Below are 17,042 nucleotides of genomic sequence, written 5' to 3' on the forward strand. Positions count from 1 at the left end.
CTCTCTCTCTCTCTCTTCCTCTCTCACTCTGTGTGTGTGTGTGTGTAGAGAGAGGGGGGGTCAAGAAAGCATCTCTCTCTCTCTCTGTATATGTATGTGTAGAGAGAGAGAGAGGGAGGTGGCGCACACGTGCACACAAGTGTGTGTGTGTGTGTGTGTGTGTGTGTGTGTGTGTGTGTGTGTGTGTGTGTGTAGAGGACAGAAACCTCTGTGTGTGTGGAGAAAGAAAGAGAGAAAGGCCAGAAAGCTCTCTCTCTCTCTCTCTCTCTCTCTCTCTCTCTCTCTCTCTCTCTCTGTGTGTGTGTGTGTGTGTGTGTGTGTGTGTGTGTGTGTGTGTGTGGAGAGAGGGGGGGGGGCAGAGAACAACCTTGAGTGTTGTTCCTCAGGTACTGTACTCCTTTTTCCAGACAGTTTCTCACTGACTAGGTCAGGCTGACCAGTGCACAGAGATCCACTGTCTACACCTCCCCAGCACTGATACAATAAGCATGTGCCACCATGCCCCTTGCTTGAGTTATTTTACAAATGTTCTAGGAATTGACCTCAGGGTCCTCAGGTTTGTATGGCAGGCAAGCCCTTGACCAGCTGAGCTACCTCCTCAAGCCCTAAGAACTTACAATTTTTCATTTGTGTAGCTCTTGTACCTGGTTGACATCCAGTGTAAAGATTTACACCAGCATTTTAGTAATGCCCATATTTATGATGGCAGCTCATATCATAATGAGCTTTATGCAGACCCTTTACAAAGAAAAATACAGGAGACAAAACAAACAAAAAAAGGGGAGAAACCCTTTACTTCTATTTCTAGGCTGTCTTTGGTGTCCTGATGGAGCAGGTCTCTGGGATAATCTTAGGCTCTGCATCTTGTATGAGCACATCTTCTGCCTACCCAAGCTCAGCCATATTTATACTCAGTCCTGAAAATTGTTTCCTAATGTGATGATGATAAAGCAATTACACGTATGTTAAAATGTCAGCACCATAGTGGTTATAACTTCAGTTCAGGCATTCTCTTTTCACAGTATTTATTTCTGGATTTTATGTTTTTACTTTCTTTTAGCAAATAACTATTACCGAAATTAAATTTATTTTTCCATTAGTGAGCTCTATGACATATGTCATATATTAAATTATTTGAGAATTTTGCAAAATATATTTTGATTGTGTTAGATATTGTTGGCCTTTTTAAAAAAGTATTTGTGTTTGAATGGTAAAGAAAATCCTTGGATACTAGTTCAATCTCATCTGAGGTTCCAAAGTAAAGACAGACTTTGAACCCTCTTCTGATTTTAATGTGGCCCTTACTTAAGCATCAGTGCTGTTAAGAACATGTATTTAAGGAGACAAGAAAAGGATCATGCATATATGTGGTCTTACCAAATTCTTCATCACATTCAAACAAAGGATTACTTTTCTTTCATTCAGTGAATTACATGGATAGAATAGCCCTCAGGGATGCTTCACAGAATTATTGATCAGTTATGTCTTGTTTTTAAGCAATAGAAAACAAAAGATAATTAGGAGAGAAATACATCAACCAAGCCAATCAATACTTTTTTTTTTTGCTTTTGTTTTTGTATTATGAAATGTGGGATGAGGTTTAATTATAGTGTTACCTTGTGGTGTCTGTGAAAATGAGTCTTTTTATTTTGTGGACTGCCTTAGTTACTTTTCTGTTGCTGTGATAAAAACAAGTGACTAAGGCAACTTAGAGAAGGAAGAGTTTGTTTGGGGCTTCTGGTTTCAAAGTCACTGTGGGGAAGCTTTGCATCACACATTGGGCATGGCAGCTGGAGTGAGTGAGAGCTCCCATCTTCAACTACAAGTGTCTACACAGTGAGTGCACTGGAAATGGCAGTTGGCCTTTGAAAAATCAAAGCATGCCTCCAGGGACATAATTGCTCCAGCGAAACCAACTTTCTAAGCCTCCCTGAACAGCTGCTAACTGGGAACCAGGAATTCAAATGCCAAAGACTATGAGGGACACTTATCATTCAATGCTCCACAGATAGTCACTGTGTTTGTAAGTTAATGAGACTCAAGTCATTTTTTTTTCAAGACAGGGTTGTCTCTGTATATTTTTGGATGTCCTGGAACTCACTCTGTAGACCAGGCTAGCCTCGAACTCACAGAAATCTGCCTGCCTCTGTCTCCCAAGTGCTGGGATTAAAGGTGTGTACCACTACCCACCCAGCTCCATAACCATTTGCTATGACAAGAAATAGAAATCATTTCAAATTGATATTATCCCAAGACCTCCTGGGTTCTGAACATCCCCAAAACATTGTCCTCTTTATATTGAAATGTGGAAAACTTGTCTCCAAAATAGGAGGCATTCCTTATATTCTCAGAAGCCCCCCCCCATGAACTGCCTACCCCTGTACCCACAAGCAGACTTAGCCCACTGAGACTGCCCTTCCACTCGAACCCCCATTAGTACTCTTCATTTTGACTTTATGGAGAAGGCATAGGTTTGTGATGTCCCAGAGTGACTCCTTGTTCTCTCATTCGGCAAACACCTATGGGTTGCCCCTGAATTAAGTGTAGCCCTCTCTCACATTTCCTATAGGCAAGCCAATGTCACATATTCACACCTTCAGCCACTGCAGTCCTTTTTCCATCGAAGATCTTCAGAAAGCATCAAGCTAGTGGTTCTCATTTCTTCACACAGCATCTTCCTCACATGAGCACTACAGTTGGGCTGCCTCAGGCCATCTCTACCTAAACATAGCCATTTTCTCTGAAGTAAAATTATAACCTTTATGATTCATGCACACTTGAATCCTAATTTGAGACTTGTTTGACATTTACTTCTTTTAAGGGCCCATTCAGTACCCTTAAACCCTTTTATTTGATCAACTATTTGTTGAATCAAATCTTCTCTGAAATTCTATTTTTGTTAAAAATAAAAACAACATGATAATCATAGTGAAAACCGTATCATTTTATATAACACAAGTGTTACAAGGTGAGAAACAGAAATCCATCTTCCTCTAAGTATTTATAGTGCACAGAAGATAAGTTAGAGAAATAGCATGTGAAATAATGCTGTTTAAACATTAATACTGAGTCTGATATTCAAGATGTGAAGGCAGTCATTAAGTGGCCTTTGTAATGCATTGGCAGCTTAGGTCATGTCTCCCCTTTCCATGGTATATCTGATGTTATGGCGATTGCTCCTTGACCCAACCCCTTCAGAGTGGATGCTGGCTTCTCACAGTGCATAGTACCATGCAACTTGGTCACCTCTGTGCACCATTTCAACATAACATTACTACTTGAGGGAGTTGACTATCTTTCTGTTCATGACTTTGGCTGAATTCTTGAGCCTGTGAGGTTCATTTGTGTAGGAGCATGTGAGGATTGAGAAAAGGCAGATAAAAGAAACAGATAGAAACACAGGATAGATTCTGGAAGACTGCCTAGTGCATGCCTTTCAGCACACTGGAAAGCCTCAAGTTTAATTTAGACCCTGCTTATATACAGAGTAGAGGCAAAGCAGAACAAAGAGCAGAAATGTCAATTAACCAACTCCCTGCACTGCCCTTGAATTGAGGAACAGCCAGGTTCACTGTCTGTCATGTGAGTCCTGCTAGCCACAAGCAGCTTCATTCCCTATCTCTATGTGCCTTTTGGCTGGCATCAGAAGCTTGTTAGCTAGATAATATGCTCTTTTCCATGGGCTTAATCAAAACTTTCTCACAGTTCTCAAGGAGAAACAAACAAGCTTAAACTCTAATGTCTTATAAGTCAAAATAGACTTCAGATAGAAACTGAGTCACCTGTGAGCTCCCACACATTTGGTCATGGACCTCGAATCATTTAAATTTGATTTTTAGTTCGGGAGTATGAGTACCCAGTGAACCTTCTGTTGGATCATTATTCATGAACCAAGTCACAAAAAGGGATTCAAGGCTTGATGCTCTCAGGCATGTTTACAAATTAAACAGTTTTAGTAGCCATAAAATATATAAATTTTCCATCAACATTAAAACACCAATGAAAATGGCAGCATAGAAAGATGGTCCATACATGCAGCCGGATCTCTGTCTCCAAACATTCCAGATCTTTAAGGTTTTCCACCTTCACTCCAGTTGCATGTGTATATCATGCAGAGACTCAGGATACTTGGCTTGGTATGGTACTAGTAGACTTGGAATTGATTGGTAAATAAGAATCCATGTATGAATACTGGTCAGAATCTTTCTCATTGAGTACATTCTCATCACATAGTGAACTCTCAAGAAACTGAGGAATGGATGAGTTTTTAAAAAAACTGAAGGAAAGATTCATGATTATATCATTATGTCATTTATCCACAGAACAACAAAAAGAAGTAGTCAGCTCAATCAACTGTTTTTTGTTGTTGTTTTGTTTTTTTGTTTGTTTCCAGCAACTCTTAAGCTAGCCTGTATATGTTTTTCCTTATCCCTAAATTAAGTGAGATGAGTGTCAAAGAGACTCATATGGACAAGAATTCAAATATTTCTAAAACAGGATACCCAAACCAAGGGGGAAAAACAAGTATTATTTAGAAACCACAGGACTCAACCACATCTTTCTGTCTCCTGCTTTTTAGTTATCTGTTTACTCATGCTTTTATGGCCATACATTCAACAAAGCCACACAACGTAAAATACTGCAGTGCAATTTCTGGGTCATTTGTGAAGATGGGACCATCAAAAGTGGTATCTCCAGTCGGTTGCACTGTCATGCATTTAATATTGCTTTACAACACGGGAAACTTTTAATACAGTGTATCTTATAATCTACAATTATTCTAAATGTTATGTCAGCATCATACAATATTGTGTCATATAAAAGATAGTGTGAATGTGATGACTTCGTCTTGAACTTAAAATAATATTTAAATTAATATCTCCATCCCTTAACCACGGCATGCATTATATATATTGTGTGACGGCTATAATTTACCAACCGTTTTCACATGTTATCTCACTTGTAGTAATCTTCTTGAGAATGATACTTGAGGTATCATTCTAGTGTGCAGATGCTGAAACTATGTTGGTATTTTTCCTAAATGCACAGATACATTGTTACAGATAGTTGAGTGTGTATGTGTTTTTTTTTGGGGGGGGCTCTAATCCTCACATATATGAGACAATTTGTCTGAGGTACAGTCTCATCCTGGAAATGGGTTTTTGTTCTATATGTCCTTATTCCTTTATATCTTGCTACATTTATCTCACAGGGTATGTGCCAAGTAGTGATGGAGGAAAAAAACAAACAGGATTCCCTGTGATGTTACCCTGATAATGTCCTCACTGCATGCTTGGGAGAGAATGTAAATGACGGACAGCATAGGATACTCCATTCCTTGTTGTCCCATGGGACACAATAGGGTTTTCTCTCATTTTCCAGGGTTATTCCAACAGTATAAGCTTATTTATGATTGGTCATATGCACAGTTCCTTTAGAATCCAATGGGATATGTTATACCAATATACAGTAGCATCTTATTTAGACATATTATGTCATCAGTTGGTACCATAGAATTCACTGAAACAATCCCCAGTCTCATTGACTGGATGAATGTCTATTGTCTTTCTGCTTGCTGTCATAAAAATACTGAAGGTCAATTATAGGATATTACTTCTATAATTATGCATTTATTTTGGAAATATGAGATGACCAACAGCAAGTTTTATTTTTCTTGAGTGTTATATTGATGATGTTGGCATAGGTGATGTTGGTTGTATTTTATTTTCTTGCTATCAAAGAAGCTTGTCAGTCTAGAGGCAAAATTTATGTATAAAGTATACTAAATATTTTCCTTATATTTGATATCTGAGTCTTTAATTCTATCTAAGTAGCAATTTGAAGCTATCACCTTGAAAATTTAAAATGTCTTTGGTTCTTCAGTCGAAGATTATTTAATTTATATAAGATCTAACTATTAATACATTAATATATTAGGTGATATATTTGGATCAAGGCTCTTGGAAGGGATTGAAAATCCTCAGAAAACTGTCTTTAAACCAGTTTTATGCATATGGGCTCCTATATATACCTATACCTTCACATTCATACATGCTGAGTGGGTTAGTTTTTGTTGACCTGACACAAACTATGGATACCTACGGAGAAAAAAACCCAGTTGAAGAATTTTCTCTATAAAATTGGCCCGTGGGCATGCCTGTGAGGCATTTTTTTTGATTGCTGATTGAGGTAGAAAGCCCACCTATCATGGGTGGTCCCATTGATGGGCACTTGAGGGATCAGGAAGTTGAGGGAAGAACAGAGAAGGAGAGCAAGGAAAGAGATGTTTTAATAGAGGGAGCTGTTATGGGCTTAACAAGAAACCTGGCACTAGGGAAATCTTCATGAATCCACAAGGATGACCCCAACTAAGAATCTAAGCAATAGTGGAGAGGCTACCTTAAATTCCCCCCCATAATGAGATTGATGACTACCTTAAATGCCATCCTAGAGCTTCATCCAGTAGCTGATGGAAGCAGAAGCAAAAACCCACAGCTAAGCACTAAGCCCAGCTCCTAGAATCCAGTTGTAGACAGGGAGGAGTGATGAACAAAGGGGTCAAGACCATGCTGGGGAAACTCACAGAAACAGCTGACCTGAGCAAGTGGGAGCTCACGTTCCCCAGACTGACAGCTAGGGAACCTGCATTAAGACAGTAGGCCCCCTGAATGTGGTGGGTATCAGTTGGGAGGTGAAGGCAGTCTATGGGGCCTCTGGCAGTGGAACCAGTATTTATCCCTAGTGCACGAATGTGTTTTGGAAGCCCATTGCCTATGGAGGGATACTCTCTCAGCCTAGATACATGGGGGAGGGCCTAGGTCCTCCCCCAAATAATGTGACAGACTTTGATGATCCCCCATGGGAGGCCTCACCCTCTCTGAGGAGTGGATGGGGGTTAAGATGGGGGAGATGGTGGCTGGGAATGGGAGGACAGGGAGGAGAGGGAACTGGAATTGGTATGTAAAATAAGATTGTTTTAATTTAAATAAAAATTAATTTAAAAACAAGAAAGATAGCAAACAAGCCAGGGGAAGTAAGCCTTTAAGCAGATTTCCTCCATGGTCTCTGCTTGAGCTCCTGCCTTGGCTTCCTATAATGATGGACTGTGACCTGTAAGCCAAACAAACTCCTTCTTCTCCCAAGTTTGGACAGTGTCTTATCACAGTAACAGAAATAGACTAGGATACATGCATATGTCTTGCTGAGTACAAGATTATGGAATTAAAAGTCTCACTTTTGTTTTTATGAGAACAAATCAATGAAAAGTATTCATGCTTCGGAAAACCATGGCATGAATACCATGTATAGCACTTAAGTTTATTGCCTATCCCACATATGGGAGTTTTGGAGAATTCTATTTTAAAATGTTTTTGATGCACAGGAGATAGTTACCCCTAGGAAGAAAATACTGTTATCAACTTACTCATTTATAAATGAGGAAATGACTGACCCAGTGCCAGCTGCAGCTCTTGTCTTTCATACATTATATTTTAAACTTTGTTACAGGGTACCAGATTCCATATGGCTTTTTCATACCCCCTTCATTTTAGTTAGGTCTCTCCCATCCTTTGTCTCTTTCATCCCCCCACTTTTCTGCTTAAACCTTTCTACCTAGGTGGGTATTTTGCCCTGTTCCCTTCATGTGACCAGTGTCTACTGTCTCCTCCCCTTTTAAGACACCTCCCTCTCAGTGGCCTCTCCTTAGTTTCCTGGCTTCTACAGAACTCCAGGTCAAACACACAAAATTAGAATTTTGAAGCTAGAACCCATACCATATATGAGGAAGAACATTGGTCATTCATTTTTCTGTGCCTAGGTTACCTCACTAGATATATCTTTTCTCCAGTTTCCTGAATTTTCCTGTTAAAAAAAAGGTTTATTTATGGCTAAATGAAATTGCATTGTGTATATGTACTATGTATTCATTATCCATTATTAGTTGATGGATATCCAGTCTGATTCCATTTGCTGGCTAGAATGACTGTAGCAGTGAACATGAGTGAGCAAGAACCTTGGTAGTAGGATGTAGAGTCCCTTGGAAGAATGCCCAGGAATTGGGATATGGTTGGATTATGTGCTAGATTTATTTCTCACTTTTTGTTGAGTCTCCACACTGATTTCCATAGTGACTACACTATTTTGTGCTCTTGCCAACAGTGGTTCCTCTTCCCCCACATCCTGTGCAGCCTTTGTTGTCATTTAATTTTCCAATAATAGACATTCTGCCAGTGGTGAGGTAGAATCTAATGTTTTATAGTTTTCTTCTCCCCAATGGCTAATGATATTGAACCCTTTTTAAAAACCATTCATTTTCTTCTTTTGTAAATTCTCTGTTAAGATCCATAGCCTAACTTTGGGGAGCCCCTTTTTAGGGCCTTACCCTGCCTGGGGAATAGAGGGGGAATGGCTAGGGGCAGGTGGGATGTTGGGGGGGAGGGGACGGAGAAGGAGAAGGGATTGACATGTGAAGCAAGCTTGTTCCTAATTTGAACTAATAAAAGAATAAAATTTTAAAAAAGATCCATAGCCTAATTTTGAAGGAGTTGTTTGCTTTCTTATTTTGTTTTCTGAAATTTTTGTGCATTCTAGAGACTAATACTGTGCCAGATAGATAGGTAGCAAAGATGTCTTCCATTCTATAGGCAGTCTCTGCACTCACTTGTTTCCATTGCTGTACAGAAACTTTTTAGTTTCACGACACCCATTTTGCCAGTTGTTGGCCTCATTTCCCTGGCAACCAGAGTCCCTGTTTAGAAAGTCCTTACTTACGTGTAAATGTTGTAGTGCACTCTCTACCTTCTCTTGTAGCAATTTCAGGTTTTATGCTGAGGTCTTTTATCTATTTGAAACTGATGTTTGTGTTGGCTGAGAGATAAAGGTCTCTCTCTCTCTCTCTTTCTCTCTCTGTCTCTCGGAATATATATATATATATATATATATATATTATATATATATATGTTTACCAGTTTTCCATCTTACCTCCATGCCGATCCTACCAAAAGCAATTCAAGGATTCAATGTACTCCTAACCCAAAGTCCTAACCTGAGCTTTATAGAATTACAAAAATCTCATTCATATACGTACATAAAAGACCTTGTATAGCCAAGGCAATCCTGAGCAAGAGAAGCAATGCTGGATGCATCATCATACCCAATCTCTAGTTGCACTACAGAACCACACTAATAAGAACAGCATGATACCACCCCAGAAAACAGACACGGATATCAGGGGAATGGAATGGAGGAGATGGATTTATGTTCACACAATTACAACCGGGCAGAGCATTTATGATGCTCTTTACAATTGGCTTCTCAAAAACATCAGCTCAGTTCTGTAACAATAAATACTAAATGTTGGTTTTATCATTTGAATTTTCTCTTTGTCTCTGTATGCAAAGTGCTTTTTAAAATGTCTTACTGTGTTATGGGACTAAACCAAAGAGCAACTTGTATCACGTTTGGTTTGTACTCCTGACTGTGTGGACTGGGAGTGTGTGGGGCTTGGGGAAAGCCTGAGATGGTTTCCATTGCAGTCCCTGTAGCCCGTATCTGTACCTTTCTCTATAGGTAAGTCTCATGTTTTGTGTCAAGGGCTCTTGCTTTTGGAGCCCTGGTGTATATAAAAAGATGGTTATTAGAGCACACATTTTATGCAAAAGGTGAACATAAAAGCATTTATCAACGTCCCAACTTCATAAAATTTTAAGTGAACAATGAAAGAATATATTATCATCACATCTGCTAAGCTGAATCTTTGTTTTAAACCTGCCGGAGTTTTCCTTCCTACAGCACTGGATCCTGGGGCCTCATAAGATTTGATTCCATTGAAATATGTTTCTTAGAGGGAAAAATCGCCTATGCATCATGTGTCTACAGTCAGCTATAATGGTTAATGTGCAACCTTCCTTGAAAAATCTGTTTTACAAGCAAAATGTTGACACAGTTTTAATTATAGCACTCGAGTGAGCACTGTTGTAATTTTTAATACTCCTCCATGGTAACATTGTCACTGTTCTAATAGAGGAAACACACTGATCTGGCATCCCTAGTTTCCAGTGCTTTGGGGTTTTATGGGAATGCTGTCTTTTTCTTAGTTGCAGTTTTTCATTTGGTCTTAAAGAAAAGAATGTAACTCGGGGTTTGTTGTATTTATTTATTAATATAAGCATTCTCTGTAACAGTCACTATTGTGATTTAATATGTCACTCTGTACTCTGTGGACCTTACATGACTCATGTTAAGGAGGTGGCTTCTGTGTAATACAGCATGGAAAAATCTAAACACCTGCTTACTTTCATTGCAGGAACTTTTCACATTTTTAACCTATATGAACTATACCCATATTAAAATTCTGTTACACTAAGGGTCTGTGTTTTCCAGAAATAAAGTCCCGTTAACATGGTATCTAAAATAACTTGCTTTAATGTACTCACAATCCATGAGCTCTCTGCTGTGGTCAATTAGAAAGTGTGTTTGATAGTGTGTTCATTGCCATTCAGCATGAGCTGTTCTGGCTTCCCACTCACTAAACAGGTCTGCCCTTTAATGTACCCACGAACATGGGAGGTTCATGAATGTCAGCAGCTGGGTTGGTTCTTGTGTCTTCCATGCCTCTTTTTGAGGTGGCACAGTGTGCTTTATGATAACCCTTGAGCTCCAAGGAGAGCCAGGTGCTCTGGTCTGTCTGAATGGAAAGGACACTGTCACATGTGCCTTAACAGCATGGACTCTGAAAATGAAGACTCCATGTATCTCCAGAAAGCTGTTTATAGCCAAGCTTAGGCCAAGGCAGGACAAAGACTGAAAACAAAGTAGGCGCTGGAGGATGACTCCTCTGATAAGAATACCTTTTTCAGTGAGAAGAGTCTGTGTGGATCAAGACCAAATAGCTCTCATTTTAGATGTTGTGATATGATCTTATCTCTTTTTACTGTTAAAGATTTGATCACTCATCTCATGACAACCTGCTTTTTTATGTCTTAAAAACTTCTTAATCATTTATTAGTTACATACTAAAAGTTTCGTTACATTTTCGTCACTAAATAATAAATTAGGAAACACAGAAGACCCTAAGAGAAAAATACATGGTACCCCAAAGAAGGTGAAAGGGAAGACTGAGACAGGGAAGGAATAGAAGAGAGCAAGAAAAGAGAAACCTTAATAGAGAGAGCCAGTATAGGTTTTAAGAGAAATCTGGCACTAGGGAAATGTCCAGAAATCCACAAGGATGACCCCAACTAAGAATCTAGGCAGTAGTGGAGAGGCTGCCTTTGATGCCCTTCCTCTATAATGAGATTGATGACTACCTTAATTGCCATCCTAGAACCTTCATCCAGTAGCTGATGGAAGCAGAATCAGGCACCCACAGCTAAGCAGAGCCATACTCCTGGAATCTAATTGTAGAGAGGGAAGAGGGATGAGCAAAGGAGTCAAGACCATGCTGGAGAAACCTACAGAACCAGCTTCTCTGATCTAGTGAGAGCACAGGGACCCCAGTGGTAAAGCTGGGGAACCAGCATTGGACTGAACCAAGCCCTCTGAATGTGGATGCCAGTTAGAAGGCCTGGCCAGTCTATGGGACTTTTGACAGTGGAACCAGTGTTTATCCCTAGAGCACAAATGGATTTTGGGAGCCCATTCCCTATGGAGGGATACTGTTGCAGCCCAGATACATGAAAGAGGGCCTAGGCCCTGCTCCAAATGATGTGACAGACTTTGATGATCCCCATGGAAGGCCTCACCGTCCTTTGGGGAGCCTTGGGTGGTGGGTTGGAGGGATTGTAGGGGGCATGGGAGGATGTGAGGGAGAGGGAATGGGGGAGTTTGATATGTAAAATGATTGTTTCTAAATAAAAAGTAATATTTTCTGAATATATTCACCCAGTTACTCCATCTTATCACCTTTCCTGTCAATTGATCTTGCTCTTCTTCTAATTAGTCCATTTAGTTTCATGTCTTCATGCACTGTATGTGGTCCAGTTCATTTAATCAGGTTTCCTTTCATGAGAGTGGATAAGGACTCATCTACAGGGACACTGGCAACTTACCAGTAGCTACACCACTGGGAAAAATGCCTCCTCTTCCCCCAGCATCCATTAACTGCCATAGCAACTTAGGGAGGGGAGGGCGTCATGAACACCCTCTCAAGAACCTTCATTTTAAGAGTGTGTGTCCCACACACCTGTTGTGTGTAAAGATACTTCTATCTGTTCAAGAGCACACTGATGTATTTTTTGGAGCTGAGATTGAGTTTATAATTAATATATTTTCTAGACGTCTGAAGCTAAGAATTTGTACCTTTTTTAAAAATTGCTTTGGGATCAAATTTTTTAGTGTACATACATTCTACATATATAAGTAGAGTTGGGCTTCAAAACATCTTTATACAAAAAAAAGGACCAAGAGTTTTAGATTTCAACACAGCAGCTTCCAAGTGTGTCCAACATGCACTATAAAGGACATATCTTGAGGACTTGGTGTTAGGAATGCAACATTTGTTCACGTGATATACTTCTGAAGTGTATGTGATCAAACAGTATGTGTTTATTTAAAACAAAATGTAAAGTTTAGAATTACGTATTATTGAATTCAGCATTGTGTGTGCACATGTCCTATATTCTCGTCCCTAAAGTAGCACTCATCTCAGAGACGCTGAGGAAAACAAAGGGAAGGATTCCATTTCCATATATCTTTGATTCCAGTTGAGTTTATAAGGAATAACCTGGCATTAAAATACATATATATGTGCATATATATATATATATATATATATATATATATATATATATGTAAGAACATGGAACAATAAAGACACAAAGCATGTCCTATCCCTGAGTGTTTGCTCTTTACCCACAAAGTCTTAATTTGTTACCTTTAAGTATATGTTGTTTATTTTTGAAAGAAACTCATGAGATTTGCTGAAAATATGGCCAGCTTATTCTGGGGCAAAGTCTAGTTATTTTATAAGCATACTTTATTTTTCTTGTCTGGAGCCTTTGCAGTTATTCAAATTACATAGAGTATATTTGTTTGGGTTCTGCTTTAAGGTTATTGATGAGAAAGTCATGGCAAGTTGGTATAATAGGCAGACACATTGCATAATTTGAAAAGTGGGTTTCTAGTCGCAACATTTAGATGGCTTTAGCTTATACCTGTCTGGATTCAGTCTATACCTGTAAAATTAAGACATTTAAACCAAAAGTTTATTGTTACCTAAAAGTTTTATTATCAATTTGAAAGCTTAAATGATTATAGTTTTCTTTGTGCTGTCAAGAGCCTGAAATATCAGCGTTCAACATCAAGTATGCAAGGAGCAAGGCAAAGGCTATACACATCCAAAATGGGTATATCATGTGATGTAATGTGGAATTTTGAGAGCTTATGAAGACCTATAGGAAAGCCATAAAATCCTGGGGTAGATAGATAAATAAATGTAAAGGAATGAAGGACAGATGATGACTAAGAAAACTAGAAGAAATAGACTAAGAACATCTGTGAATAAAATTCTGTCCATGTAGCAAATATTCATAACACTATGGACCAGGCACTGTACTTATTAAAGATCCATGGCTGAGTCATAGTGGCTGAGGTTGAATTAAGTGTCTCGTGCTTTAGGAAGGGGCATTTCCTGATAGAGTTGTCTGAACTGAGGTAGGTAGAATGCACATAGGAGAATTCCCTGTTATTCCTGAACATGATGATGCATGTGCCAGAAGGCAAAATCTTGCTTATTCGTCATTTTTCCAAAGCATTATTGATAGTGAGTTCCTCAAGTAAATCTGTAATATCTTCTATATATGCTGGTTTTCTCAACATAAAGATGAGAGATACGATTATGATTATACACTACACTTTCTTCTCACTTAAATACTAGAGGTTACAGGAGGTTGCAGGCTAGAAGAAATAGTAGGGTTCTACCCTCCCCCCCAATGAGGTATGCTTCCTTAATGCCATGCCATCTTGAAAGGTGCCAGTTTCTAAGATAACCTTTTCCACACTGAATATGTAAAATATACAACACAGCTAGGAGAGAATGAATGATAAAAACCCAGAGACAGATATTGGGGTTGAAGCTGAAGATCAGAAAAGCAAAGCAGCCAGCTAATAGCTCTTACCTCTACCAAGGCTAAAATGGAGTTCCTGTCTTCCCTGGGATTGGAAACTGAATCTCTTATGAGACCCTTTGCTTCTTCCTTATATAACTCTCTAGTGTTGTGATTAAAGGCATGAGCTCTGTTTCTTATTTAGACTGATTCACTCTCAGTGTAGCCCAGGGTGGTTTTGGACTCACAGAGATTCATCTGCATCTTGTCCCCTGAGTCCTGGGATTAAAGATGTGTGCCACCACTGTCTGGTGTCTATGGCTATCTAGTGTGGCTAGCTTTGCATTCTGATTCCTAGGCAAGCTTTATTAAATCAAAAACAATATATCAGCACACTTACTATGTTGGCCTGTGTAGCATCTAGGGTTTGTTAGAAAGGCAGATGCCTTACTCTATCTAGTAAGACAGAATCTACATTTGAACCAGAAAACTGGGTAGCTGATACACAAGTGAGGTTTGAAGTTGACAGCAGATCGGTTATTATATATTACATTTCCTTTTGATCTAGATAAACTCATGTATAGTAGGCTTGTATGTTCTAAAAATGTCAATAAATTATAGAAGTATAAAAATGATATCCAGAAGTAAAAATCATCTCAAAACCAAACTGATATAGGTGCACAGACTAGTGTATAGTATTGATATATAGTATTGGGGGGATAAACTAAAAGCTTCAGAAGATATGCACCATAGCAGGGGGAGGGAAAGCCAGTGGCCACTGGTTCATTGCCATTTTAAATTGAGAGTTCCTAGAAGCCAAGGAGAGCTGAGGCTTGGGTAGGTCTCATGCCAATGGTGACACTATGCCCTAAAAAGAGAAAGATAAAGTGTGTGTTTGGAGGTGACACAGGAGACAGATTGTGGCTTAGGAACAACTGATTTATGGAGAGAAAGAACTAATTAAGCAGGCAGTGCCATGATGAAAATGAAGACATGAGCATTTATCACATGTTTGCCCTGTGCTGTTTCCTGTAGTTTCTACATGGGGCATGCAGAGCTGCATGGATGCCGAGAAACTGGTTCACACCAAAACTCTATCTATTACAGCTACTCATACAAGGAGCAGTAGCAGAAAACGTACTTGATGTCTGAGAAACAACTTGTATTAGGGTAACTTTATTAATGAGAACTTTTGAAAAGCCATTTATTGAGTTACCGAGATACCTACATATGAGGATAATTGGAGGCCTCGTCTTTCAAAACCTTCTAAAACTGAGACAGAGGGGAAATAGGATGCCACATGTGAGAATGCTCTTCATGCTATCACAGACTGGGTGAAAGACAGGGGATGTGTTTCTCTTGCAACTTCGATTACTGACAATGTTACCATACAAAGGTGCTTTTCCTTCATCAGGTTGATGTCTTATTTAAATAGAAATGCACTTTTCTATTTAAAAAAAATCTATAGAGTGTTACTTATCTTCCCTTGGTGGTCTTGGCCTCATTGGTACCCCATGGTTCTTTTTTGTTGTTGTTTCATTTAATTACAAAGTAGTTAATTAAGGGAGGCACTCACTGCATAGTGGAAGTAGTTTCACTCCCTACACTTACTTTTTCCAGGTGAGAGGACAAGCCCACATTGCACTTTGCCTTTTGGAGCCGTTTGTCAAATGAATGGAGAAATCCTGGCAGTCTGGAATCATCCAGTGCCTTGGAGACTTTGTGAGGATTCTTTATAGCAGTTCCAGCCCCGCTCATTTCACCAGGGAGTAATGGTCAGAGGGTGGGACACCTCCTCCTTTGTCCTTCCATAGATTAACCATCATCTAAGAGGAAAGATCCCAACTGCAATTCCAGGAGACAGAAAGCAAATAAGCACTTAAATCAAGTATTCAAAGTCATTCTTTCTGATGGGATATGTTATTCTGCATATGTTTCTCTTATTGGTTGATGAATAAAACACTGTGTGGCTAGTGGCCAGGCTGGAAGGATAGGTGGGGCTACCAGACGAAGAGAATTCTGGGAGGTGTAGGCAGAGAGGAGTCGTCATGTGAGCCTGGGAAGAGAGGACTCAAGTCAGGCATTCTCTAGTAAGATATGGCCATGTAGAAATACATAGATTAGTAGTTATGGGTTAATAATTAAGACAGAGCTAGCCAATAACAAGCCCAAGCCACTGGCCAACAATTTCATAAGTCTCTGAGTGATCATTTGGGGCAAAGCAGGGCTGCAGAACCTTTCCCCTGCCACTTTAGTACTTTCTAGGAGACTTGGTTTCATATGGATACTGCCAGACATTACTAATGTCATTTATGTCAACTGGATGTACTCAGTATACTATTTTATGTTAGTGTGTGGAATGGTTTAACATACTCAAATATCAAGTCACATTAGTTAGGAAGTTAGCATTGCTTTCTACTATTGTCCCCATAATACAAAGATTAATTCTTCTGTCTCCTGTTTATGGAAATGGTTCTTAAGCAACCACCAGCACCTTACATTGTAAATGACAACTGTCTTCATGGTGGAAAATAAGAGTGAGGGGAAAAAAGTGACCCAAGTTGCGTTGTTACTTTAGCTATTCTTGCTTCCTCCTGATTGCTGTACCTACCAAAATGCTGGAGGGAGGCCTTTTCCTTTTTTCCTAAATCACTCTGCTAGTGGCTTATTGATTTTCTCTCAAGATCATCCTGTGGTCTCACGTGATCACGTTTTCCCACATTACTCGTATTGACAGAGCACCTCCGTTCCTGGCTCACATACACAAGTTGAGCTATGATGACAGTACCCACCATGGGTTTTTCCTGGTGGCTAGGTGACAGGGCTTCAGTGCAGATGAAAGGGACAGGCTGTTTCACAATATTTTTGTTCTTTGAAAAGTAATTATTGTTCATCCTAAAAGATGTCATAAGCACACATTCTCTCACTCCAACAGCGCTGCCTTGAGTTCTGTGTCTTTGCTGGTACAGAAAACCTCACCTAGGCACCAACATATTCCAG

At 39.4% G+C, this 17,042-nt stretch overlaps 1 protein-coding gene across 1 annotated transcript in view; it reads left to right on the plus strand.

Moving 5' to 3' along the window:
* Positions 1-17,042, plus strand: part of Klhl32 (kelch like family member 32) — a 177,906-nt gene that overhangs the window by 129,485 nt on the left and 31,379 nt on the right. The window lies entirely within an intron of this gene.

Source organism: Cricetulus griseus, chromosome 2 (genome assembly GCF_003668045.3).
Source record: "Cricetulus griseus strain 17A/GY chromosome 2, alternate assembly CriGri-PICRH-1.0, whole genome shotgun sequence".
Classification (NCBI taxonomy): Eukaryota; Metazoa; Chordata; class Mammalia; order Rodentia; family Cricetidae; genus Cricetulus; species Cricetulus griseus.